The following is a 27,787-nucleotide window of genomic DNA, read 5'->3' on the forward strand; positions in this document are numbered from 1 at the left end:
CGCTACAATCAGCAGGTCTGAATTGACCTGCGATTTGTAGCGATTGGCAATGCGGGGGGATCACAGGACCCCCCTAGGCACTGTCACAGGGTGCCTGCTGAATGATTTCAACAGGCACTCCGTTCCTATCACTGCCGGCCATGCGGCAGTGATCAAAACTACACAGGACGTACCGGTACGTCCTGGGTCCTTAAGGATTCGGCAAACATGGTGTACCGGTACATCCTAAGTACTTAAGGGGTTAAGTTGTAGCCTCCCTCTGTCTGGTGCTGTAAGGGTTAACTCCCGGACTGGGTGTGGTCACTTGGCTTTTATTTTCTGTGGTCTGTGGTTTCCTGGCTGGAGTGAGTTGTACTTTAGCTGTCATTGGTGCTGGAGCTCTGCTCCAGTCCAGGGTGTTCCATCTGTCCAGTGAGGGTCACCCTTGTGGTCATAGATGTTGATCTTCTTATGGTGTCTCCTTCCCTTCTAATGTTTTGGTTTGCGTGGGTTATGTTCAGGGTGTTGTATGTCTTGTGTGGTGTTACATGGCTGGTGATGTTTGGTGTCCAGCATGTTTAATAGACATTCCCCTGTCTCACGTTTATAGCAGCTATGGTTGTCCTGGGTTCCTGTGTTGTTTGTGGTGTGTGCTGTGTCCTTTAATGTTGGTGTGGACAGCAGCACTTGTGCACGGGTTCCAGTCAGTGTGTCTGTGGCAGGTAAGTGTGTTATGGGTTTCGCTTACCTGCCATCTCCATATGCTGTATGTGTTCCCCTCTCCTTGCAGCCTGACCTAAGATAGAGACTTCTGTTCCTGATTGGGATGAACAGGTCGTCTCTTCCCGACTCCTTGGTGAGGGATTACCAGGGCGACTTAGGGTCTCTAGGAATCCAGAGTATGAGTCGTCCTACCATCGGGGTCTGCTCATATGGTGAGGAGTCAGGGAGAGGATTAGGGAGGATGTAGGTGACCTGCTCCCTTATTACTCCTTTTGGCCAGGCTGATCCCCTTTTTACCCTTTGACACCGCACGGTGGGGGGTTTCCCCCACTCCCCACCATGACACAGAGACTTCCATTCATCCATCTAGGGAGGAATGGGTTGTCTCTGGTCCTAACCTTATTCCAGGGCCTTATAGGGAAATAAGGGCCTAGGTATCCTGCATTTGAATATTCCCACCTTCAGGGTCTATACCATAAAGGTCTATTCATAATGATAGGGCCCAGATTAGGGCTGTTTAGGAGGTGACCTGTTCCTTCCCTAGTTTCCAGGCCCAGTTACTATTCCCCTTCCCTCCTGTGTTCAGTGTGGAGTTTTCCCACCACACTGATTGCGACATTATAAACCGCCAAATAACCATCATTTTGTTGTCAGTATCAGTTTAGCCATAGATGTTATCGCTGCACTGACCGGACAGCTGCAGGGGCTGTCTGGAGGTAGCTGGCCTCCACTTGACCATCTCACAGATGCAGAGACCACTGTTGGCTGATCCCAGTAGTGGTTACCTGACCTGTCCTGAACCTAAAGTTGCTCTCCCAGATAGATTCTTGAGGGGTAGTGATAATTTCATTTGGTTCAGGGAAGCGTGCAAATGGTACTTTAGGCTGCGTCCACACTCATCTGGGGACGAGAGCCAGAGAGTGGGTGTGATTATTTTGTTGCTCGAAGGGGACGCCCAGTCTCTGGCTTTATCTCTGCCGACCGGATCACAGTCTCTCCAATCAGTAGATGCATTTTTCTGAGCTTTAGGTCTCAATTATGATGACCTGGACTGAACCTCCCTGGCCGAGACTAAATTATGCGACCTGCGTCAGGGAGAGCGTTCGTCGGAGATCTATTGTTCGAATTTAGGAGGTGGGCTACATATACTGAGTGGAACAATCCATCTCTCCGTAGCCAGTTTTGTCAGGGATTATCTGAGAGGCTGAAGGATGCTTTGGCCTTTCATGAGACTCCTGAGTCTTTGGAAGCCGCTATGTCTTTGGCTGTACATATTGATAGACGCCTGAGAGAGAGATCTAAGGGCCCGCTCTCTCAGGACGTTCTATTACATAACCTACCATATTCCTTTGACTCTTTGGGTGAAGAGACTCCTGAGATTATAGGAGTCGCAAGCAGGGAGTATGTTTTTTATGCGGTCAAAGGGGACATTTTATCAATATATGTCCAATCATTCAGCAGCAAAAAGAAAAAAAAAAGGGACGTCTAAATCCCATCTGACTATCAGAGGTGTGAGTGGGAAGTAAGAGAATGTGCATTTGTCCTTTGCTGGTAGTACCCGATTTGTCCTGACTGCTGGGGCGGCGCTAGAGTCAAAAACTGTAGGAATTGAAGTATTAGTATTTATCAACAGCGAGGCCGGGGTGAACCTGATTGATGCTCAGTTTGTCCGCATGCACGGGTTATCATCAAGTACATTAAAAAAAAGACATTCCTGTATTTGCTATTGATTCTGCCCCTCTTACTCAGAGGTGCTTGTCGCAAGTTTTGCATGATATCAGATTAAGAGTGGGTGACTTTCATCAAGAAGTTATCTCGTGTTTTGTCTTGGAAGGTCTCCCTACACCTATGGTTCTGGGTTTACCGTGGCTTACCAAGCATAATCTAACTATCGATTGGCAAGCTAGGCAGATTCTGGATTGGGGGGACTATTGCATTGATAATTGTCTCAATACATCCTTTTCCATGGTTACTACTAAGGCTGTACCCTTTTTTATGTTTAATCAGATTACATTAATCTTTTTCAGAAGGTCAAAATATATAATAAGACAGTGGAACTCTTTTAATTAAGTGTTCTGAGCAAATGTATAGAGACTGCTATATCAGTGAAATTGAGGTACATCATACCAAATTAAATAGCATAAAATAACATGCTTTATCAAATCTAAATGTAACCCAGTGAACCAATTTGCCTTCAAACCATTAATATGGAAAACGAAGAATAAAGGATAAGATAGAGAATGTAAAGAAAGAAAAGAGATAGAAAAAAAAGGGAAGATAAAGGGGAAAGCGGAGCAAGGGGGAAGAGGAAGAGGGGAGGGGGGAAACTAAGTCTCAAGGTTTGCCGATGTATTTTCAGGATTTACTTCCCCATCGGGAATATGATTGCCCTGTCAATCTTATTACCGATGCTGAATTGCCTAAATCTAGGTTGTATAATCTTTCTGAACATGAAAGGCAGGCCATGAGAGAATATATTGCCGAGAGTTTGAAGAAAGGGCACATAAGACAAGTCTCCAGTGGTTGCAGGGTTCTTTTTTGTAAAAAAAAAAAGGATGGCAATCTTCGGCCATGTCTGGATTTTCGTGAACTCAATCAGATTACTATCGATGATCCTTACCCTCTTACTTTGATTCCCGATTTGTTTAACCAGATTATTGGTGCCAAGGTGTTCTCCAAGTTGGACTTAAGGGGGGTATATAATCTGGTTAGGATCAAGGAAGTGGATGAATGGAAGATGGCTTTTAATACTCCTGAGGGGCACTTTGAGAACCTGGTCATGCCTTTCGGGTTGACCAACATTTTTGAATGACATCTTTCAGCACCTGGTGGGGAGGTTTGTGGTCATGTATTTTCTGTAACATTCTTATTTATTCTCCAGACATGGAAACACATTAGAATCATGTGATACAGGTGTTACATATTCTAAGGGATAATAAATTGTTTGCAAAATTAGAGAAGTGTGTTTTTCCGGTACACGAGGTGCAGTTTTTGGGCTACCCGCTGTCATCTTCGGGTTTTCAAATGGATCCTGAGAAAGTCCGTACTGTATTTTACTGGGATCGACCCAAAAATCTGAAGGCTCTTATGTGGCTTTTAGGGTTCACCAACTATTACAGAAAATTTATTAAGAATTATTCGACAATAGTAAAACCCTTAACGGACATGACTAACAGAGGGACGGATGTCTCTAAATGGTCTGATTCAGCGTTGCAAGTCTTTTCTGTGATTAAGGAATGCTTCCCTTCTTCTCCCATATTGGTGCAGTCAGATGTGTCACAACTGTCTATTGTGTAAGTGGACCCATCCGAGTAGGGGGTAGGAGCAGTTTTGTCACAGGGCCCATCACCTGGTAAATGGCGACCATGTGCATTTTTTTTCGAAAAAACTATCCCTTGCTGAGATAAATTATATTGTGGGTAACAGAGAGTTGCTGGCCATTAAATTGGCTTTTGAGGAATGGCGTCATTGGTTGGAAGGGGCGATTCATCCGATCACGGAATTCACTGATCACAAAAATCTGGCTTATCTGGTGTCGGCGAAATTACTGAACCCAAGACAAGCCAGATGGGCCCTATTTTTTACCAGATTCAATTTCACGGTCACCTATCGTCCTGGGATTAAGAATGTCAAGGTGGACGCCTTGTCACGTAGTTTCCCTGGTGGTGGTGATTTTGAAAACCCGAGTCCCATACTGTCTAAAGGGGTGGTTATATCTGCCCTCTACCCTGACCTTGAGGTGAAGGTGTTAGAGGCTCAGGTAGACGCACCGGACTCGTGTCCCTCTGGAAAACTATTTGTGCCACCGGAATTGCGTCACAAGGTGTTGGAGGAACATTATTGTACGGTTCTTACAGGACATCCTGGGAGTAGGTTCACTGCCAACCTCATATCTTGTAGATTCTGTTGGCCGGGGTGGCATAAGTGTGTGAAGGACTATGTGTCAGCCTGTACTACCTGTGCACGTGCTAAGGTGACACATACTCGACCTTCTAGATCTTTACTTCCGTTACCCATTCCGTCCAGACCATGGACTCATATATCCATGGACTTTATCACTGATCTACCAAATTCTTCAGGAAAGACAGTAATTCTGGTGGTAGTTGATCGCTTTAGTAAAATGGTACATTTTATTGCATTACCAGGCCTACCTAATGCTAAAACCCTTGCACAGGTATTTGTTGACAACATTGTGAAACTCCATGGCATTCCCTCTGACGTGGTCTCGGATCATGGCACTCTGGGAATTCAACTATCCTTTTCTTTGGCTTTTCATCCTCAGTCGAACGGACAGACGGAGCGCACTAATCAGAGTCTGGAGACTTACTTGAGATGTTATGTATCGAGAACCAGGAGGAGTGTTTTACCTTTTTGTCTTTGGCAGTGTTTGCCATAAACAATCGTAGTCAGGAGTGCACTGGTGAGTCACCGTTTTTTGGGGCCTATGGGTTTCACCGGAAGTTTGGCACATTTTCTGGTTCTAATACTTCTGGTATCCCCGAGGAAGAACATTTTTCGGCATCATTGTCATCGATATGGCGAAAAATTCAAAATACCTTGAAAAATATGGGCAACAAATATAAATGTGTGGCTGACAGGAAACATATGAATGGTCCGGACCTAAGTGTAGGTGATTCTGTGTGGCTGTCCACAAGAAACATTAAGTTGAAGGTACCTTCCTGGAAGTTGGGTCCAAGGTTTATTGGCCCATATAAGATCACGGCCATTATTAATCCTGTAGCTTTTCGTCTTGAGCTTCCCCAGGCCCTGAAAATTCATAATGTGTTCCATAGGTCTTTGTTGAAAAAATATGTGTAACCTTTACAGCCATCTTCCTTGCCACTCGCTCCGGTTATGGCTGATAGTAATTTGGAATTCGAGATAGTGAAAATAGTTGACTCTCGAGTTCTCCGTGGATCCCTTCAATATCTTGTCCACTGGAGAGGTTATGGACCGGAGGAGAAGATATGGGTGCCAGCATCCGGCGTTAATGCCAATCGTTTAGTGAATGCCTTTCATATTTCTCACCCGGATAAGGTCGGTTCTGGGTGCCCGGAGGTCACCTGAAGAAGGCGGGGTACTGTCACGGACGTTCCCGTGGCAGGTACCAGGAGATCAGAGAGACTGGCAACATGTGGGTTAAATTGACAAGTTCCTTGTGGATCTTATTGTGTCTATGTTTTGGTGAATGCCACACCTCTTGCTTCAGGTGTTGCTTGTTGGTAATTTACCTTCCCCATAAGTAGCCTCTTCTCACCATTGGAGGTGCGGTTTATAGATTTTCTTCCTGTTTTCTTACTAGCTGGTCAGTTGTACTCTGTGGTGCTTCTGAAGTTGCCAGTTTTCTACTTTAAGCTAAGTCTTGTCTTTTCTTATTGTATTGTGTTTGTTATTTTCACTGTTGTTTATATCTGGGCCTGAGACAGTCCATCTGGGAAGGAATATGTTGTCTCTGGCCCTAACCTTATTCCAGGGCCTTATAGGGAAATAAAGGCCTAGATATCCTGCATATGAATATTCCTACTTTCAAGGTCTATTCATATCGATAGGTAGTTAGGGCCTGGATAGGTTTGTTTAGGAGGTGACCTCCTTCCCTAGTTTCCAGGCCCAGTTACTGTTCCCCTTCCTTCCTGTGTTCAGTGTGGAGTTTTTCTCCCAACACTGACCGTGACACTTGCCTCGCAAAAAGTGTAATATAGAGCAACCAAAAATCATATGTACCCTAAAATAGTACCAACAAAACTGCCACCTTATCCCGTAGTTTCTAAAATGAGGTCACTTTTTGGGAGTTTCTACTCTAGGGGTGCATCAGGGGGTCTTCAAATATAACATGGCAGCTGAAAATTATCCTAGTGAAATCCGTTGTCCAAAAAACATATGGCGTTCCTTTCCTTCTGTGCCCTGTCGTGTGCCGATACAGCAGTTTACAACCATATAAGAAGTGTTTCTGTAAACTGAGTTTAGTTTGGCTGTTAACCTTTGCTTGGCTGCCCATTAACCCATGAAGAAGCCAGAATACTGGCGAAACATGTCGGGGGGCAGTGTTAGTTTTTAATCGCTGTGCACCACTCCACTGTAACCAGCAACTAGCGGTCAGGTTGGCCGACGTTGCTTGGTTAGGTTCAGCAATTAAGTTAGTTGTGGTTTTGGCTACTGTGCTTTGAGTCCGTGATGCGGTGTTAGTGCCATCAATCCCAGTCTGAGATCAATTGAGACGCTTTACGCGCCATTCACATAGTGGATTGATATCTTCATTTCTCCCACCACTTTACATGGTTGTTATTACAACCACTCTCAGCTGGCAGAGTCACCGCAGACGGTGGTACGGTAGTGTTCTGCCCTCACAGTGGTAGGGGTGAGAGATAGTGCACATCGCCTCACCCCGCCTAATTGTCAAAGCAACACACCCATCAGTGAAGTGGTGTACTGTGTTTTTAACACCCCTTATTTTTTGGCTCTGTTTAAGTTCAATTAAAGAGTGCATCTCGCACACACTTAGTATTTAGGTTTTACTTGTATTCAAATAAAAGTGAAGTATTAATTTATACCTGGGTCAAGACAGGTTCCATTGCCTGAATAGGCATTTTTAAATAAACTAGTAAAATTACCTTACCCAGGTCAGGTCCTAATTATATTCCTTTAACCCTTGCTTTGTTACTGGAAAAAATTGATTAAAATGGAAAATCTCCCAAAAAAGTGAAATTCTCAAATTTCATCTTCATTTTCCATTAATTCTTGTGAAACACCTAAAGGGTTAACTGTTTGTAAAATCAGTTTTGAATACTTTGAGGGGTGTAGTTTCTAAAGTGGGGTCAATTTTGGGTGGTTTGTTATGTAAGCCTCACAAAGTAACTTCAGACCTGAACTGGTCCTCAAAAAGTGGGTTTTGAAAATTTTCTGAAACATTTCAAGATTTTCTTCTAAACTTCTAAGCCTTCTAACGTCCCCCCCAAAACAAAAAGGCATTCCCAAAATGATCCAAACATGAAAGAGACATATTGGGAATGTAAAGTAAATTTGGTATTTTTTTTTATAAATAAAAATGAATTAATTTGACTCAATTCTACCACTGTCATGAAGTACAATATGTGACGAGAATACAATCTCATAATGGCATGGATAAGTAAAAGCGTTTTAAAGTTATCACCACATAAAGTGACACATATCAGATTTGCAAAAAATGGCCTGGTCATTAAGGTGAAATATGGCAGGGTCCTTAAGGGGTTAATCCTTAAAAAAAATGAATCAGAGTATGACAAATCAACAATGAAGACAAAAGAATAAATGTGATTATCATTAATAGATAGGGTGCCACTGTGGCTTGTATGGCCGGTAGTACTTGCCCACAGGCAACCACATCCCAAGCGTAACACAGTTGCTCCATGTGGTCGTACTATAATAAGTCCGTTTTTTTACTTTTTTACCAAAAGTATTTTTAGCTACTGTAGAATTTTGAACAGGACCTCAATGGGCACAGTCTTGCAGAGCACACTCATGGCTAATATTTCTGTCTTTTCTGCTGACATTGCATATGCCTACATAGGGGACACAGTACTAGAGATCTGTGTTATTTTCAGAATATAAGTGTGAACACATTCTCAGGCTATTTGAGCAGCAAATCGTACCACTGTGATAAACTTCAGAGATTGCTTTGTGCATTTGGGTTAGAAAATCCCTGCCGCCCATTATAACTCTCTGTGGCTTTCTCTGCGTCCTGCAGCAGAATTTAATTTATATCCTCATATATTTATCATTCCATACCAACCCGTATCGAGTCAAAGGCTTTTCACAAAAGCCAACAACCAGCTATCTTAATCAGACGTTTTCATGTAAACTTGTACAGTAGGATTTCACGATTTTAAAGGGTATTCATTCATGCATTCACTGGAACTGGGAATCTTCTCATGCATCCTTCAGATCTCCAGAATAAAGAAATCAGTTTTCTTATCCCAGACCCCAGGAACTGCACAACTGATAGTAAGGGGTGACACTCAGAGACTGAATAATAAAAAGCTATATTTGCCTCAGGCAGTGAAATAGCAGCCAGATGATTAAACTATTCTATAGCAATCCTAGACGGGCAGAAAAGCAAAGCCTTAATACTAAGAAACAGAAATCATTCAGAGTTATCCCAGGCAGTCAGCCATTCTTTGCTTTTCATATGTACAATGAAAGCTGCCATATGCCACAACATACATTCCCTCAAGCTCCCTTTATATCCGACAAGATTCATTTAACTTGAAAAATCTATGTAGACGTGAGCACCATAGTGTTCCAACATTAAGTACCTAGTTTAGATATCTGAACTTGTAGAAGCTCTCTTTATTTTGACCATACATCGACCATTGACTGATGTTAACTGAGATTTGAAAAAAGTTCCGCTATTTTCCAGATCTGTCGGCTCTTTTGTCCATGGGCTATGTGTAGTATTGTGGTTCTTTTCCAATTCACGTGAATGCTGCAACACTTTAAAGGGTCAGTAAGCTTTCAGAAAATATTTGATATGTCATAGAGACACACAAACAATTTTGATGAGTGCTGTTCTTAGTGCTGAGTCTAATTGCTGGAACGAGGAGATAGAGGGTCATATTTAGTGTTGATCGAGCACCAAAGTGCACCTACAGAGCACCTGAGCACAATGGTAGTCAATGGGAGAACCCAAGCATTAAACCAGGCACCCTCTGCTCTTAAGAGGGGAGGGTGCCGGGTCCCACTGAGGTCTATGCAGAAGATTGCTGTACAGTGGGGGAATCCCCCAGTGTGAGTCCACGCTTGGGAGTCCCTGCTCTGACTCCATATATAGCTATGTCCATATATGGAGTCAGTGCTTGGGGACACCCAGTGTATTTAAATCTAATTTAGCCTCTATTTCTGGAAAATTTCTGCTGGGATTTGAACTCACAACCTTCAGCATTAGAGGCAAGAACCTTAACCACTCAGCTAAAAAGCTAAATGATAAACTGTCAGAAAAAACTCATGTTGTTTCTCATGTAGTAAATATTTCTATACAGCAGGAGTTTCATTTCATATTTAACATAGTGTAGTGGTTACGGTTCTTGGCTTTAATGTAGAAGGTAGTGAGTTCAAATCCTTGCAGAAACATTTCAGAAATAGAGGCTTAATTTATATATATATATATATATATATATATATATATATGATAATTTATATATTTAGAATATATTATATATTATAATATATGTAAATATATTATGGCTTAAAAACATCAGTAGTAGTTTACAGCATATTATGCATTCATATATATCAGAAGTATGATATATATATATATATATATATATATATATATATATATATATATATTTAGTAATTACACATTTCTTTTTTGCCATACATATTTTACAATTACTAAAAAAATATATAAAATATATAAATTTAATTTAGCCTCTATTTCTGAAATGTTTCTGCTGGGATTTAAACTCACAACCTTCTACATTAACTTTCATAACCTGCAGTTAAAGATACTTCTGCTGTATAGGAATACTTACTAAATGAGAAACTACTATGAGGTTTTTCTGGCACAGTTTATCATTCAGCTTTATAGCTGAGTGGTTAAGGTTCTTGCCTTTAATGTAGAAGGTTGTGAGTTCAAATCCTGGCTGAAACTTTTAAGAAATAGAGGCTAAATTAGATTTAAATACATTGACTCTTTTGCGACATGGACCTATAGAATTTCTATTTAGTCCACCATTTTTTTTCTCCTGTGATATGCGCTTGCCTCTCTCTCCTTGTAGTAGTGATCAGTGGGAGTCCCAGGCAAAACCCCACTGATCAAAATTTTTGTTATATTTCTATGACATATCAAAAGCTTCATGAAAACTCACTGACCTTTAAATAGTAAAACACTGTGTAAAACCACCATTAAAATAAACTTGGATTCCTTTGAAGAATGTGTATCTTAATAATCACACATAAAGAGGATGCTGAAAACACATGAGTAGCCACTGCCAAGACTTATCCCAGATTCAGTCCATTCGAGATTATATCCCCACCCTGATGAGCCTGTTCTATAAGGTGAAACATGTAGAAGAAAGGAGCAAGTTATGCTGCAATTTTAACTAGAGACTGGTAGATAGATTAGGGCTAGGTTCCAGTGGTTGGGGGGTCGCCATTTTCATGGCAGGGGCACCACCGTACAACCATACAATGTGGGTTTAGCTTTCTCTTATTGTGAGAGTACGATTAGGGCTTTCTAGTCTTTGAGAATACTGATCCCATACAGCACTGGTGGACTGCACAAGTGTCTGAATGCTATCTATTGATAAAAGACTTTTATCTATACAACCTTTGAGTCTAGATACTCATTTTATTTCACTTTAGTGGCCTCAGACCTCCTCGCAGCATAGCTTCAAGCTACAGCTTTAAAGGGCACCTGTCAGCAGATTTGTACCTATGAATCTGGCTAACCTGTTGCATGTGCGCTTGGCAGCAGAAGTCATCTGTTTTGGTCACATGTTAATATGTGCCCATATTGCTAAGAAAAATTATATTATAATGTATGCAAATAAGCCTCTAGGAGCAATGAGGGTGTTGCCATTATACCTGGAGGCTCAGCTCTCTGCAACTACCACACCCACTCCACTTTGATTGGCAGCGCTAGGCATTATGACGTTTTCACTGCCTGGCTCTGTCAAAGTGGAGAGGGCACAGCAGTTGCAGAGAGAGCAGAGCCTCTAGATGTAACGTCAATGCCCCCGTTGCTCCTGGAGCTTTATTTGCAAGTATTAAAATGCAGGAACATATGAACATGGAATCAACGCAGATGCCTTCAGCTACCAAGAGCATATACAACAAGTCAGCCAGTTCATAGGTACAAATCTGCTGACAGATGCCCTTTAAAATTATGTCCACAACAAAATTCTGCTGACAAATTCCACCCTGTAAATGGCCCTTAAGAGCAGTGAGGCTATGAAACTTTCTATCAGAAAAGTGCGTAATGGTAAATGAACTGAAACAGTTACTTACTCTAAGCTTCTGGAGATAGGTCAATAATCCAAGGCTTTTTCCCATTATACAAGATAATTAAATACTCCTCCATATGGTTTTTTGCCTTCCTCTTGATCAACAGTATAACATTATAGGTTGTATATTAAAGGGAACCTGTCACCTGGATTTTGTGTATAATGCTGAGGACATGGGTTGCTAGATGGCCGCTAGCACATCCGCAGTACCCAGTCCCCATAGCTCTGTGTGCTTTTATTGTAGGAAAAAAACTATTTGATACATATGCAAATTAACCTGAGATGAGTCAGAGCTTGAAAATATGACTCTTCTCTGGTCACACAAGTAAGATATGACTCTTTTATGTTAATTTGCATAAAGGGCAGGAAGTACAAAATGCATATTACTTATTCAATTCGTCTCCCAATGAAATTGAAAGTGTAATTTATATGTTTAGGGTAACATAATGAACATTTAGAAACGCTCAGTGAGGGTAGCATAGTAGAGGTGACAGGTTCCCTTTAAGCAACTGCATATATACAGTAGATATTATGGAAAACACTTTATTGATCTCTATTGGTATTCTAATAACTTGCAGGGGTTCCTGAGTTTAGTGTTGATGTTAGTGCTTGCCCTAAATAGTTTTGCAAAAGCCTTTGGTCTGTAGTGCATTTGACAAACTAAAGCTGGCCTTACACATTAGATTTATGTCTGCTGAACCCACCGATTTCAGATGTACAGGCAGACTTTCTAATGTTTATGGGGGCCTCCTGAGAGCAAATGGCGGTGCAGATAAGTATTGGGTAGTTACATTTCAACTGCCCAAAGCTTTTGTTCTCCAGGAGGCCCTTGACAGAGTAGTCTAGCAGCAGCTTCTTCCCCCTGTTCCTACTGTAAATATATGCTTGCTTGGCCAAGCCAAGCAGGGATATGTATGAGGTAGTTATTCTCAGCTGAATGAACATTTGTCTAACACAGCTAATTTAAGTGTATGGCCGACCTAACATAAATTAAAGCTTGCAGTCCACAGGAACTTTTGCATTACAGCCCTGTAGGTTATTATCAGAAAACTCCTGTGGCTACTGGCAGTAATTAGATGAAACTATTGTATTGTATTGTATTGTAGATGATTTCTGTTTAGTTTTAAAGTAAGAACGTATATTAAAACAACATTAGTTTTGTAAAATCTAGTACAGGATAATTACATATTGTGCATATAAGGTAAAGGTGAAATAAAGATGCAAGATATAGGCAAACTTACCAACTGCAGCACAGGGTTCTTTTTTACAGTAGATAATGTACCATATTTAGTGGCCCAAAAATTATTTTATTATTTTACAAATTAATTTTGATATTTGACTAGTTTAACCCATTCAGGACCCTGACATTTTTCACCTTAAGGACCAGGCCATTTTTAGAAAATCTAACATGTGTCACTTTATGTGGTAAAAACTGTAATAACTTTAAAACGCTTTTACTTATCCAGGCCATTCTGAGACAGTTTTCTCATCACGTATTGTACTTCATGACAGTGGTAAAATTGAACAAAAAAACTAATTTACCAAAAATTTGGAAAAAAATTGCAAATTTCAATTTCTCTACTTTTATAATAAATAGTAATACCTTCGCCCTATGTCTACTTTATGTTTGAATCATTTTGAAAATGACATTTTATTTTTTTGGGGATGTTAGAAGGCTTAGAAGTTTAGAAGCAAATCTTAAAACTTTTAGGATAATTTCTAAACCCCAATTTTTTCAGGATCAGTTCAGTGACAAAGTCACTTTCTGGGGCTTACATAGTAGAAACCACCCATAAATAATCCCATTTTAGAAACTACATCCTTCAAGCTATTCAAAACAGATTTTACAAACTCTATTAACCCTTTAGGTGCCCCACAAGAAATAAATGAAAATGTGAATGAAATTTCAAAATTTCAATTTTTTTTTAGCAGATTTCATATTTTTTTTTTCAGAAAAATTTACTTTAGGCCCATATTTTTCACTTTCACAAGGGGGAACTGGAGAAAATGCACCCCCTAATTTATTACCCATTTTCTCCTGATTATAACAATACCCCATGTGTGCTTGTATACTGCTATATGGGTGTACCACAGGGGTCATAGGGAAAGAAGCACCAAATGGCTTCTGGAAGGCAGATTTCACCGGAATAATTGACAGCCGCCATCTTGCAAGTGAACACACCCTGAGGTAGCCATAGAGTGGAAACCCCCAAAAAGTGACCCCATTCCGGAAACTACACCCCTCAAAGTATATTTCAAGGTTTGTGGTGAGCACTTTGACCCATCAGGCGTTTCACAGAATTAGGAAATGCTTGGCTGTGAAAATTAAAAATTAAAAAAAAATCCAGAAAAAGTTGCTTTATACCCAAATTTTTCACTTTCACAAGGGGTAACAGGACAAAATGCACCCCACATTTTGTTCCCCATTTCACCCGAAAATGCAAACACCCCATATGTGCTCAAAAAGTGATGTATGGGTGCATGGCATGGTTCAAAAAGGAAGTAGCATCATATGGCTTTTGGAGGACAGATTTTGCAGGATTGGCTTTTGGGAGCTGTCGCATATGAAGACACCCTGCAGTACCCCTAAAATGGAAACCCTCAAAAAAGTGACCCCATTCCGGAAACTACACCCCTTAAGAAATATTTAAACGTGTGTAGTGAACACTTTGACCCATTAGGCCTTTCACAGAATTAGGAAATGCTTGGATGTGAAAAAGAAAATTTTTTTTTTTTCCAGAAAAAGTTGCTTTATACCCATATTTTTCACTTTCACAAGGGGTAACAGGACAAAATGCACTCCACATTTTGTTTCCCATTTCCCCCCGATTATGCCAGCACCCCATATGTGCTGTGGGGATTCGCTATGGTAGACAGAATTAGTAGATGCAATATAGAGGTGTCACACACACAGGGGGTGGGGAGGTGACCACTGAGCTCAACCCGCTCCCCTGTCCCTGCCTACTTGCCTCGCAAGTCCTAGTGACAAGGGACAACTGGTCGACAAACCCTCAGCTAGATTAGTGCAGGGAAGACAGACAATACATGCAACAGAGTAGTCAAACAAGCCGAGTCAGAAACCAAGAGAGCAGCACGGTACCAGAGGAGCAAGCGGAGGATCGTCAGGAAAAGCCGAAGTCAGAACCAGGAGGAAACGCCAAGATCAAGGGTTGAGACGAACGGGTAATCAGAAGACAAGCAGGACCAACAAACCAGGTAAGTAATATCGCAGGAAGGACCTCAATAACAGGCAATCTGTGGCCAGCAGATTGCCTGTTTAAATAGGGCGCTAGTGGAGTCATGTCACGTGGCCAGTGTCACATGACTCCTGAGTTCCAATACAGCTGAGCACCGAGTGATCAGCTCGGCACTCAGCCCCAGTGTGGTTACCACGGGAACGGGCGACGCCGGGCACGCTGATGATTCGAGCGCGCATCGGCCGTCCCCACCTCCTGGAACCATGCACAGAGCGCATCTTGACAAGAGGCAACAATAAGTTCTTTGGATCAAACAGTTCAGTGTTTTATTCACACTTAAGGCAGGTGACAAAACAAGCAGTCATATTCAAACAAAATGTCACCTTGCAGTGTTGGTGGCAACTCACACCATGTGGCAATTCTGCCTCAAAGATGCCTCAAAGAGTCCTTGCTCATAGCAGCACCAACCTGTTTTCATGCCAAACAAGTAGCAAGCCTTCATCCACACACAAGGCTCCCAGATCCCAACACAGAGACATCGCTTCCAAGCCCAGCGGCCTATTTAAGAACAGCCAGGTGCTGCCAAAACCTGGACCGGCACTTAAAATCCGGTCCAGTACTTGACCTCATCTGGCTGTTAATCAGCTCAGCAGCACATGCTGGGAGGAAAATACCTGTCTCCCAGACCAAACCTCTCACTGTGTCACAGTGCTCAAAAAATAATGCATGGGTGCATGGCAGAGTTCAAAAGGGAAGTAGCGCCATAGGGCTTTTGGAGGACATATTTTGTAGGATTGGCTTTTGGGAGCGATGTCGCATATGAAGACACCCTGATGTACCCCTAGAGTGGAAACACGCAAAAAGTGACCCTATTCTGTAAACTACACCCCTCAAGGTATATTTCAAGGTGTGTAGTGAGAACTTTGACCCATCAGGCCTTTCACCGAATTAGGAAACGCTTGTCTGTGAAAATGAAAAATTACAATTTATTCCCAAAAAAGTTGATTTACACCCTCATTTTTCACTTTCACAAGAGGTAACAGGACAAAATTCACCCCACATTTTGTTCCCCATTTCCCCCCGAATACACCAACACCCGATATGTGCTCAAAAAATGATATATGGGCGCACAGCAGACTTCAGAGTGGAAGGAGCACCGTATGGCATTAGGAGAAAGGATTCAGCTGGAATGGTAAATGGGAGCTGTGTAGCATGTGAAGACAACCTGAGGTGGCCCTAAAGTGGAAACCCTCAAAAAGTGACCCCATTACGGAAACTACACCCCTCAAAGAATATTTCAAGGTGTGTGAGGAGCCCTTTGACGCATCAGGCCTTTCATAGAATTAGGAAACGCTTGGCTGTGAAAATGAAACATTACAATTTATTCCAGAAAAAGTTGCTTTACACCCACATTTTTCACTTTCACAAGGGGTAACAGGACAAAATGCACCACACATTTTGTTCCCCATTTCACCCCAAATACGCCAACACCCCATATGTGCTTTAAAAATAATGTATGGTCGCATGGCAGGGCTCTACAGTCAAACAGCTAAAAATGTTTTTTGCAGGCCTGAATAAACAGACATGGATTTTAGCTGCCATGTTGCATTAAATAAATTCCTTAGGTACCCAGAAATAAAAAAAAAAACAAGTGACCCCATTTTGGAAACAGCACCCCCCTATGAACATTTTAAGTGGTATAAAGGGTACTTTTCAGCAAGCAGGTGTCTCACAGAAGACAGAATCACTTGTGAAAGTATTTTAAAGCACACATTTAAAAAAACAAAAATACTAGCAGCCTAGTGTTGAGCGAGCGCAATGCTCGAGTTAGTGTATTTAAACCTAACTTAGCCTAAATGTCTATGCAGAAGATCCCTGTACAGTGGGGGAATCCCCCAGTGTGAGCCCACAGCTTAGGAGTCCCAGCTCTGACTACATATATAGCTATGTCCATATATGGAGTGAGTGCTTGGGGGCACCCAGTGTATTTAAACCTAATTTAGTCTATACAAAGAAAAGAACACAAATGCAATAGCACTCTGCAACCAGCACTCCTCCCTGCCTCTATGCTGGATGTTGAATGAGGTATTGGTGTACATTTTGACCAAAGCGTAATAAGCCACTCACCACGTCAAGGTCGCCTCTATGAGTGGTCCCTAACACTAGTTCCTACCTGTTTATGGGCCATGATAGCCATGAATCCCCCACTAATTTAGTCTATATTTCAGAAACATTTCTGATGGGATTTTAGCTCGCGAGCTTCTGCATTAGAGGCAAGCATCTTACCCACTGGGCTATACAAACCAATGATAAATTGCAGTGGAAAAACCTCTTAGTAGTTTCTATATCAGTAAGTATTTCTTTTGTATAGGAATACCTACTAATTTAGAAACTACTATGAGGTTTTTCCAGCATAGTTTAGCATTGGGTTGTATAGTCCAGTGGTTACGATTTTTGCCTCTAATGCAAAAGGTTGTGAGTAGGGATGAGCGAACCCGAACTGTATAGTTCGGGTTCGTACCGAATTTTGGGGTGTCCGTGACACGGACCCGAACCCGAACATTTTCGTAAAAGTCCGGGTTCGGGTTCGGTGTTCGGCGCTTTCTTGGCGCTTTTTGAAAGGCTGCAAAGCAGCCAATCAACAAGCGTCATACTACTTGGCCCAAGAGGCCATCACAGCCATGCCTACTATTGGAATGGCTGTGATTGGCCAGTGCACCATGTGACCCAGCCTCTATTTAAGCTGGAGTCACGTAGCGCCGCACGTCACTCTGCTATGATCAGTATAGGGAGAGGTTGCAGCTGCGACGTTAGGGCGAGATTAGGCAGATTAACTCCTCCAAAAGACGTCATTCTGTGATCGATCTGCAGCTGTGGATCATTGAAATGCTATTATTAACTTGCTCACTTTTTTGAGGCTGCCCAGAGCGTTTTTAGATCACTTTTTTTCTGGGGTGATCGGCGGCCATTTTGTGACTTGTGGTGCGCCAGCACGAGCTATCACCAAGTGTATTTAACCATCGATAGTGTGGTTATTTTGTGCTATATCCTACATCAGCTGCAGGCTGAGCCTGTGTCACCGAAGTGCATTTAACCATCAACAGTCTGATTATTTTTTGGCCATATACTACATCTGGTGCAGGCTGAGCCTGTGTCACCCAAGTGCATTTAACCATCAACAGTCTGATTATTTTTTGGCCATATACTACATCTGGTGCAGGCAGAGCCTGTGTCACCCAAGTGCATTTAACCATCAACAGTGTGGTTATTTTTTGGCCATATATTACATCAGGGGCAAGTTGAGCCTGTCACCCAGCGCCTAAAAAATAGACCTGACATTTCTATTCAACCAAATCTGTACTGTTTTAGCTGGTCAAGTTATTTGTATTGACCGTAAAAGCACACTTTTTTTTTCTGGGTTGAAAAAGCATTCCCAAATTTCCCATTCTTAAAATAACTAGTTTCTGGTATTTGAGGCCTACTTGAAATCTATCCCAAAAAGAAAATCTTACATTGAAGGTATTGATAGTGTCATTCAGAAAAACCTAAGACACACGCTAGCGTGCTGATAGAAGTGTCATTCTGTGATTAAACCTATACCTGTCACACAGCGCAAAAAAAAACAGGTCTCACATCTCTATTCAACCAAATCTGCACTGTTTTTGCTGGTCAAGTTATTTGTAGTGACCGTAAAAGCAGACTTTTTGTTCTGGGTTGAAAAAGCATTCCCAAATTTCCCATTCTCAAAATAACTAGTTTCTGGTATTTGAGGCCTACTTGAAATCTATCCCAAAAAGAAAATCTTACATTGAAGGTATTGATAGTGTCATTCAGAAAAACCTAAGACACACGCTAGCGTGCTGATAGAAGTGTCATTCTGTGATTAAACCTATACCTGTCACACAGCGCAAAAAAAAACAGGTCTCACATCTCTATTCAACCAAATCTGCACTGTTTTTGCTGGTCAAGTTATTTGTAGTGACCGTAAAAGCAGACTTTTTGTTCTGGGTTGAAAAAGCATTCCCAAATTTCCCATTCTCAAAATAACTAGTTTCTGGTATTTGAGGCCTACTTGAAATCTATCCCAAAAAGAAAATCTTACAGTGAAGGTATTGATAGTGTCATTCAGAAAAACCTAAGACACACGCTAGCGTGCTGATAGAAGTGTCATTCTGTGATTAAACCTATACCTGTCACACAGCGCAAAAAAAAACAGGTCTCACATCTCTATTCAACCAAATCTGCACTGTTTTAGCTGGTCAAGTTATTTGTAGTGACCGTAAAAGCAGACTTTTTGTTCTGGGTTGAAAAAGCATTCCCAAATTTCCCATTCTCAAAATAACTAGTTTCTGGTATTTGAGGCCTACTTGAAATCTATCCCAAAAAGAAAATCTTACATTGAAGGTATTGATAGTGTCATTCAGAAAAACCTAAGACACACGCTAGCGTGCTGATAGAAGTGTCATTCTGTGATTAAACCTATACCTGTCACACAGCGCAAAAAAAAACAGGTCTCACATCTCTATTCAACCAAATCTGCACTGTTTTTGCTGGTCAAGTTATTTGTAGTGACCGTAAAAGCAGATTTTTTGTTCTGGGTTGAAAAAGCATTCCCAAATTTCCCATTCTCAAAATAACTAGTTTCTGGTATTTGAGGCCTACTTGAAATCTATCCCAAAAAGAAAATCTTACATTGAAGGTATTGATAGTGTCATTCAGAAAAACCTAAGACACACGCTAGCGTGCTGATAGAAGTGTCATTCTGTGATTAAACCTATACCTGTCACAAAGCGCAAAAAAAAACAGGTCTCACATCTCTATTCAACCAAATCTGCACTGTTTTTGCTGGTCAAGTTATTTGTAGTGACCGTAAAAGCAGACTTTTTGTTCTGGGTTGAAAAAGCATTCCCAAATTTCCCATTCTCAAAATAACTAGTTTCTGGTATTTGAGGCCTACTTGAAATCTATCCCAAAAAGAAAATCTTACAGTGAAGGTATTGATAGTGTCATTCAGAAAAACCTAAGACACACGCTAGCGTGCTGATAGAAGTGTCATTCTGTGATTAAACCTATACCTGTCACACAGCGCAAAAAAAAACAGGTCTCACATCTCTATTCAACCAAATCTGCACTGTTTTTGCTGGTCAAGTTATTTGTAGTGACCGTAAAAGCAGACTTTTTGTTCTGGGTTGAAAAAGCATTCCCAAATTTCCTATTCTCAAAATAACTAGTTTCTGGTATTTGAGGCCTACTTGAAATCTATCCCAAAAAGAAAATCTTACATTGAAGGTATTGATAGTGTCATTCAGAAAAACCTAAGACACACGCTAGCGTGCTGATAGAAGTGTCATTCTGTGATTAAACCTTAACCTGTCACACAGCGCAAAAAAAAACAGGTCTCACATCTCTATTCAACCAAATCTGCACTGTTTTAGCCGGTCAAGTTATTTGTAGTGACCGTAAAAGCAGACTTTTTGTTCTGGGTTGAAAAAGCATTCCCAAATTTGTCATTCTCAAAATTGTGGTGAACAGGAACAATGAGGAAAACATCTAATAAGCGACGCGGACGTGGACATGGTCGTGGTGGTGTTAGTGGACCCTCTGGTGCTGGGAGAGGATGTGGCCGTTCTGCCACAGCCACACGTCCTAGTGAACCAACTACCTCAGGTCCGAGTAGCCAGCAGAATTTACAGCGATATTTGGTGGGGCCCAATGCCGTTCTAAGGATGGTAAGGCCTGAGCAGGTACAGGCATTAGTCAATTGGGTGGCCGACAGTGGATCCAGCACGTTCACATTATCTCCCACCCAGTCTTCTGCAGAAAGCGCACAGATGGCGCATGAAAACCAAGCCCATCGGTCTGTCACATCACCCCCATGCATATCAGGGAAACTTTCTGAGCCTCAAGTTATGCAGCAGTCTCTTATGCTGTTTGAAGACTCTGCTGCCAGGGTTTCCCAAGGGCATCCACCTAGCCCTTCCCCAGGGGTGGAAGAGATAGAATGCACTAACGCACAACCACTTATTTTTCCTGATGATGAGGACATGGGAATACCACCTCAGCACGTCTCTGATGATGACGAAACACAGGTGCCAACTGCTGCGTCTTTCTGCAGTGTGCAGACTGAACAGGAGGTCAGGGATCAAGACTGGGTGGAAGACGATGCAGGGGACGATGAGGTCCTAGACCCCACATGGAATGAAGGTCGTGCCACTGACTTTCACAGTTCGGAGGAAGAGGCAGTGGTGAGACTGAGCCAACAGCGTAGCAAAAGAGGGAGCAGTGGGCAAAATCAGAACACCCGCCGCCAAGAGACTCCGCCTGCTACTGACCGCCGCCATCTGGGACCGAGCACCCCAAAGGCAGCTTCAAGGAGTTCCCTGGCATGGCACTTCTTCAAACAATGTGCTGACGACAAGACCCGAGTTGTTTGCACGCTGTGCCATCAGAGCCTGAAGCGAGGCATTAACGTTCTGAACCTTAGCACAACCTGCATGACCAGGCACCTGCATGCAAAGCATGAACTGCAGTGGAGTAAACACCTTAAAAACAAAGAAGTCACTCAGGCTCCCCCTGCTACCTCTTCTGCTGCCGCTGCCTCGGCCTCTTCTGCTGCTGCTGCTGCCGCCTCGGCCTCTTCCTCCGCCTCTGGAGGAACGTTGGCACCTGCCGCCCAGCAAACATGGGATGTACCACCAACACCACCACCTGCGTCACCAAGCATCTCAACCATGTCACACGGCAGCGTTCAGCTCTCCATCTCACAAACATTTGAGAGAAAGCGTAAATTACCACCTAGCCACCCTCGATCCCTGGCCCTGAATGCCAGCATTTCTAAACTACTGGCCTATGAAATGCTGTCATTTAGGCTGGTGGACACACACAGCTTCAAACAGCTCATGTCACTTGCTGTCCCACAGTATGTTGTTCCCAGCCGCCACTACTTCTCCAAGAGAGCCGTGCCTTCCCTGCACAAACAAGTGTCCGATAAAATCAAGTGTGCACTGCGCAACGCCATCTGTGGCAAGGTCCACCTAACCACAGATACGTGGACCAGTAAGCACGGCCAGGGATGCTATATCTCCCTAACTGCACACTGGGTAAATGTAGTGGCGGCTGGGCCCCAGGCGGAGAGCTGTTTGGCGCACGTCCTTCCGCCGCCAAGGATCGCAGGGCAACATTCTTTGCCTCCTGTCTCCTCCTCCTCCTACTCAGCTTCCTTCTCCTCTTCTTCCACCTGCTCATCCAGTCAGCCACACACCTTCACCACCAACTTCAGCACAGCACAGGGTAAACGTCAGCAGGCCATTCTGAAACTCATATGTTTGGGGGACAGGCCCCACACCGCACAGGAGTTGTGGCGGGGTATAGAACAACAGACCGACGAGTGGTTGCTGCCGGTGAGCCTCAAGCCCGGCCTGGTGGTGTGCGATAATTGGCGAAATCTCGTTGCAGCTCTGGGACTAGCCGGTTTGACGCACATCCCTTGCCTGGCGCATGTGCTGAATTTGGTGGTGCAGAAGTTCATTCGCAACTACCCCGACATGTCAGAGCTGCTGCATAAAGTGCGGGCCGTCTGTTCGCGCTTCCGGCGTTCACACCCTGCCGCTGCTCGCCTGTCTGCGCTACAGCGTAACTTCGGCCTTCCCGCTCACCGCCTCATATGCGACGTGCCCACCAGGTGGAACTCCACCTTGCATATGCTGGACAGACTGTGCGAGCAGCAGCAGGCCATAGTGGAGTTTCAGCTGCAGCACGCACGGGTCAGTCGCACTGTGGATCAGACCCACTTCACCACCAATGACTGGGCCTCCATGCGAGACCTGTGGGCCCTGTTGCGCTGTTTCGAGTACTCCACCAACATGGCCAGTGGCGATGACGCCGTTATCAGCGTTACAATACCACTTCTATGTCTCCTTGAGAAAACACTTAGGGCGATGATGGAAGAGGAGGTGGCCCAGGAGGAAGAGGAGGAAGAGGGGTCATTTTTAGCACTTTCAGGCCAGTCTCTTCGAAGTGACTCAGAGGGAGGTTTTTTGCAACACCAGAGGCCAGGTACAAATGTGGCCAGACAGGGCCCACTACTGGAGGACGAGGAGCAGCTCGGGCCCATCACTGGTGCGTGGCTGGGGGGAAACACAGGACGATGACGATACGCCTCCCACAGAGGACAGCTTGTCCTTACCTCTGGGCAGCCTGGCACACATGAGCGACTACATGCTGCAGTGCCTGCGCAACGACAGCAGAGTTGCCCACATTTTAACGTGTGCGGAATACTGGGTTGCCACCCTGCTGAATCCCCGGTACAAAGACAATGTGCCCACCTTACTTCCTACACTGGAGCGTGATAGGAAGATGCGCGAGTACAAGCGCACGTTGGTAGACGCGCTACTGAGAGCATTCCCAAATGTCACAGGGGAACCAGTGGAAGCCCAAGGCGAAGGCAGAGGAGGAGCAAGAGGTCGCCAACGCAGCTGTGTCACGGCCAGCTCCTCGTAGGGCAGGGTTAGCATGGCAGAGATGTGGAAAAGTTTTGTCACCACGCCACAGCTAACTGCACCACCACCTGATACGGAACGTGTTAGCAGGAGGCAACATTTCACTAACATGGTGGAACAGTACCTGTGCACACCCCTCCACGTACTGACTGATGGTTCGGCCCCATTCAACTTCTGGGTCTCCAAATTGTCCACGTGGCCAGAGCTAGCCTTTTATGCCTTGGAGGTGCTGGCCTGCGTTTTGTCTGAACGTGTATTCAGCACGGCAGGGGGCGTCATTACAGACAAACGCAGCCGCCTGTCTACAGCCAATGTGGACAAGCTGACGTTCATAAAAATGAACCAGGCATGGATCCCACAGGACCTGTCCATCCCTTGTGCAGATTAGATATTAACCGCTTCACGTCCGCCCATAGGATATAAACGTCCTATGGGTGGACGTCTATTTCTGAAAGCACGTTCTAAAACGTCCTTTCAGAAATAGCAGCTGCACGCTAATCGTGCAGCTGCTGATCGGGTTGCCCGCTGTCAGTGACAGCAGGACAACCCTAAGACAAGGCAGGGACAGTGCCCAGGTGTCCCTGCCTTCTAGATCGCTGCGCTTCCTGTTCCGGCCCGGCGGTCATGTGACCGGCGTGACCGGAGTGTGCAGGAGCTGTGTGAGGTCTCTCAGAGACCTCGATCAGCCCTGCTGTGAGGCTGTACAGCGCAGGATTGCTGCTGTACAGCCTCTATAGGGGTGCATTTGTCCTGTAACTGGGGCTACTATGTCAGCCCCAGTTACAGGAGAAATCAACTGTGAAAAAAAAAAAAAAAGTGAAGTAAATGTTCCCCAGAGGTCTTGTATGACCTTATGGGGGACGAAAAGTGTAAAATAAAAAAATAAAAATAAAAGGTTGAAAATAAAAAAATAAAAAAAAGTTTCACATAAAGTCCCCAAGTAAGGAATGAAAAAAAAAAATTTAAAATAGAAAAAATAAAAAAAAGTATACATATTAGGTATTGCCGCGTCCGTAAAAACCAGCTCTATAAAAATATCACATGACCTAACCCCTCGGATGAACACCGTAAAAAAAAAAAAAAAAAAAACTGTGTCAAAACAAGCAATTTTTGGCACCTTGCATCACAAAAAGTGCAACACCAAGTGATCAAAAACGCGTATGTCCCACAAAATAGTACCAATAAAACCGTCACCTCATCCCGCAAAAAATGAGCCCCTACATAAGAAAATCTCTCAAAAAATAAAAAAAACTATAGCTCTTAGAACATGGAGACACTAAAACATCATTTTTTTGGTTTCAAAAATGCTATTATTGTGTTAAAGTGAAACAAATAAAAAAAGTATACATATTAGGTATTGCCGCGTCCGTAAAAACCAGCTCTATAAAAATATCACATGACCTAACCCCTCAGGTGAACACCGTAAAAAAAAAAAAAAAAAAAACTGTGTCAAAACAAGCAATTTTTGTCACCTTGCATCACAAAAGGTGCAACACCAAGTGATCAAAAATGCATATGTCCCACAAAATAGTACCAATAAAACCGTCACCTCATCCCGCAAAAAATGAGCCCCTACATAAGAAAATCTCTCAAAAAATAAAAAAACTATAGCTCTCAGAACATGGACACATTAAAACATAATTTTTTTGTTTCAAAAATGCTATTATTGTGTAAAACTTTAATAAATGAGAAAAAGTATACATATTAGGTATCACCACGTCCGTAACGATCTGCTCTATAAAAATGTCACTTTACTGAACCCCTCAGGTGAACGCTGTAAAAATAAATAAATATAAACTGTGCTAAAACAACCAATTTTTTGGTCACCTTGCCCCATAAAGTGTTATAATGAATGATCAAAAAATCATATGTACCCAAAAATAGTACTAATAAAACTGGCACCTTATCCCCTAGTTTCCAAAATGGGGTCACTTCTTGGGAGTTTCTACTGTAAGGGTGCATCAGGGGGCTTCAAATGGGTCATGGCATCTAAAAACCATGTGGAGTTCCTTTTCTTCTGCGCCCTGCCGTGTGCCCATACAGCAGTTTATGACCACATGTGGGGTGTTTCTGTAAACCGCAGAATCTGGGTAATAAATATTGAGTTTTGTTTGGCTGTTAACCATCGATGTGTTAAAGAAAAAAATTGATTAAAATGGAAAATCTGCCAAAAAAGTGAAATTAAAAAATTTGATCTCCATTTTCCTTTAATTCTTGTGGAACGCCTAAAGGGTTAACAAAGTTTGTAAAATCGGTTTTGAATACCTTGAGGGGTGTAGTTTCTACAATGGGGTCATTTATGGGGGTATCTACTATGTAGGCCCCACAAAGTGACTTCAGACCTGAACTGGTCCTTATAAAGTGGGTTTTGGCAATTTTCTTATAAATTTGAAGAATTGCTTCTAAACTTCTAAGCCTTCTAACGTCCTAAAAAAATAAAATTACATTTCCAAAATGATGCCAACATAAAGTAGACAAATGGGGAATGTTAAATAATAAATATTTTAGGAGGTATCACTTTCTGTTTTAAAAGCAGAGAAATTGAAATTTAGACAATTGCGAATTTTTCTAATTTTTGGGTAAATTTGGGATTTTTTCATAAATAAAGGTGAAATATTTTGACTCAAATTTATGATTATCATGAAGTACAATGTGTCACGAGAAAACAATCTCTGAATGACTTGGATAAATAAAGGCGTTCCAAAGTTATTACCACATGAAGTGAGATATGTCAGTTTTGCAAAATTTGGCCTGGTCAGGAAGGGGGCAAATGGCCCAGATGGGAAGTGGTTAACTACCTCCCCTTAACAATATATTATTCTACTCCAGGGCACTTCCTCATTCAATACTATTTTTAATTTCATTTTACCATTATATTGCGGGGCAACCCAAAGTTGAATGAACCTCTCCTCTGTCTGGGTGCCGGGGCCTAAATGTGTGACAGTGGCCTGTTCCAGTGGTGGGTGACGTGAAGCCTGATTCTCTGCTATGACATGAAGACAGATTCTGCGCTGACATAAGGCCAGATTCTCTGTTACGGGACCTCTCTCCTCTGCCTGGGTGCCTGGGCCTAAATGTGTGACAGTGGCCTGTTCCAGTGGTGGGTGACGTGAAGCCTGATTCTCTGCTATGACATGAAGACAGATTCTGCGCTGACATAAGGCCAGATTCTCTGTTACGGGACCGCTCTCCTCTGTCTGGGTGCCGGGGCCTAAATGTGTGACAGTGGCCTGTTCCGGGGGTGGGTGACGTGAAGCCTGATTCTCTGCTATGACATGAAGACAGATTCTGCGCTGACATAAGGCCAGATTCTCTGTTACGGGACCGCTCTCCTCTGTCTGGGTGCCGGGGCCTAAATGTGTGACAGTGGCCTGTTCCAGTGGTGGGTGACGTGAAGCCTGATTCTCTGCTATGACATGAAGACAGATTCTGCGCTGACATAAGGCCAGATTCTCTGTTACGGGACCGCTCTCCTCTGTCTGGGTGCCGGGGCCTAAATGTGTGACAGTGGCCTGTTCCAGTGGTGGGTGACGTGAAGCCTGATTCTCTGCTATGACATGAAGACAGATTCTGCGCTGACATAAGGCCAGATTCTCTGTTACGGGACCGCTCTCCTCTGTCTGGGTGCCGGGGCCTAAATGTGTGACAGTGGCCTGTTCCAGTGGTGGGTGACGTGAAGCCTGATTCTCTGCTATGACATGAAGACTGATTCTGTGCTGACATGAAGCCAGATTCTCTGCTATGGCATGAAGAGACTGATTCTGTGCTGACATGAAGCCAGATTCTTTGCTATGGCATGAAGAGACAGATTCTCTGCTGACGTGAAGCCAGATTCTCTGCTATGGGACCTCTGTCCAATTGATATTGGTTCCTTTTTATTTTTTTAATTTTTATTTTAATTCATTTCCCTATCCACATTTGTTTGCAGGTGATTTACCTACATGTTGCTGCCTTTTGCAGCCCTCTAGCTCTTTCCTGGGCTGTTTTACAGCCTTTTTAGTGCCCAAAAGTTCGGGTCCCCATTGACTTCAATGGGGTTCGGGTTCGGGTTCGGGACGAAGTTCGGTTCGGGTTCGGATCCCGAACCCGAACATTTACGGGAAGTTCGGCCGAACTTCTCGAACCCGAACATCCAGGTGTTCGCTCAACTCTAGTTGTGAGTTCAAATTCTGGCAGATACATTTCAGAAATAATGAATTAATTTGTATTCTTTTTAGTAATTGTAAAAAATGTATGAAACAAAATAAATGTGTAATTACTAATATATATATATATATATATATATATATATATATATATATATACACTGCTCAAAAAAATAAAGGGAACACAAAAATAACACATCCTAGATCTGAATTAATTAAATATTCTTCTGAAATACTTGGTTCTTTACATAGTTGAATGTGCTGAC

This window comes from Bufo bufo, chromosome 4 (assembly GCF_905171765.1).
Source record: "Bufo bufo chromosome 4, aBufBuf1.1, whole genome shotgun sequence".
Classification (NCBI taxonomy): Eukaryota; Metazoa; Chordata; class Amphibia; order Anura; family Bufonidae; genus Bufo; species Bufo bufo.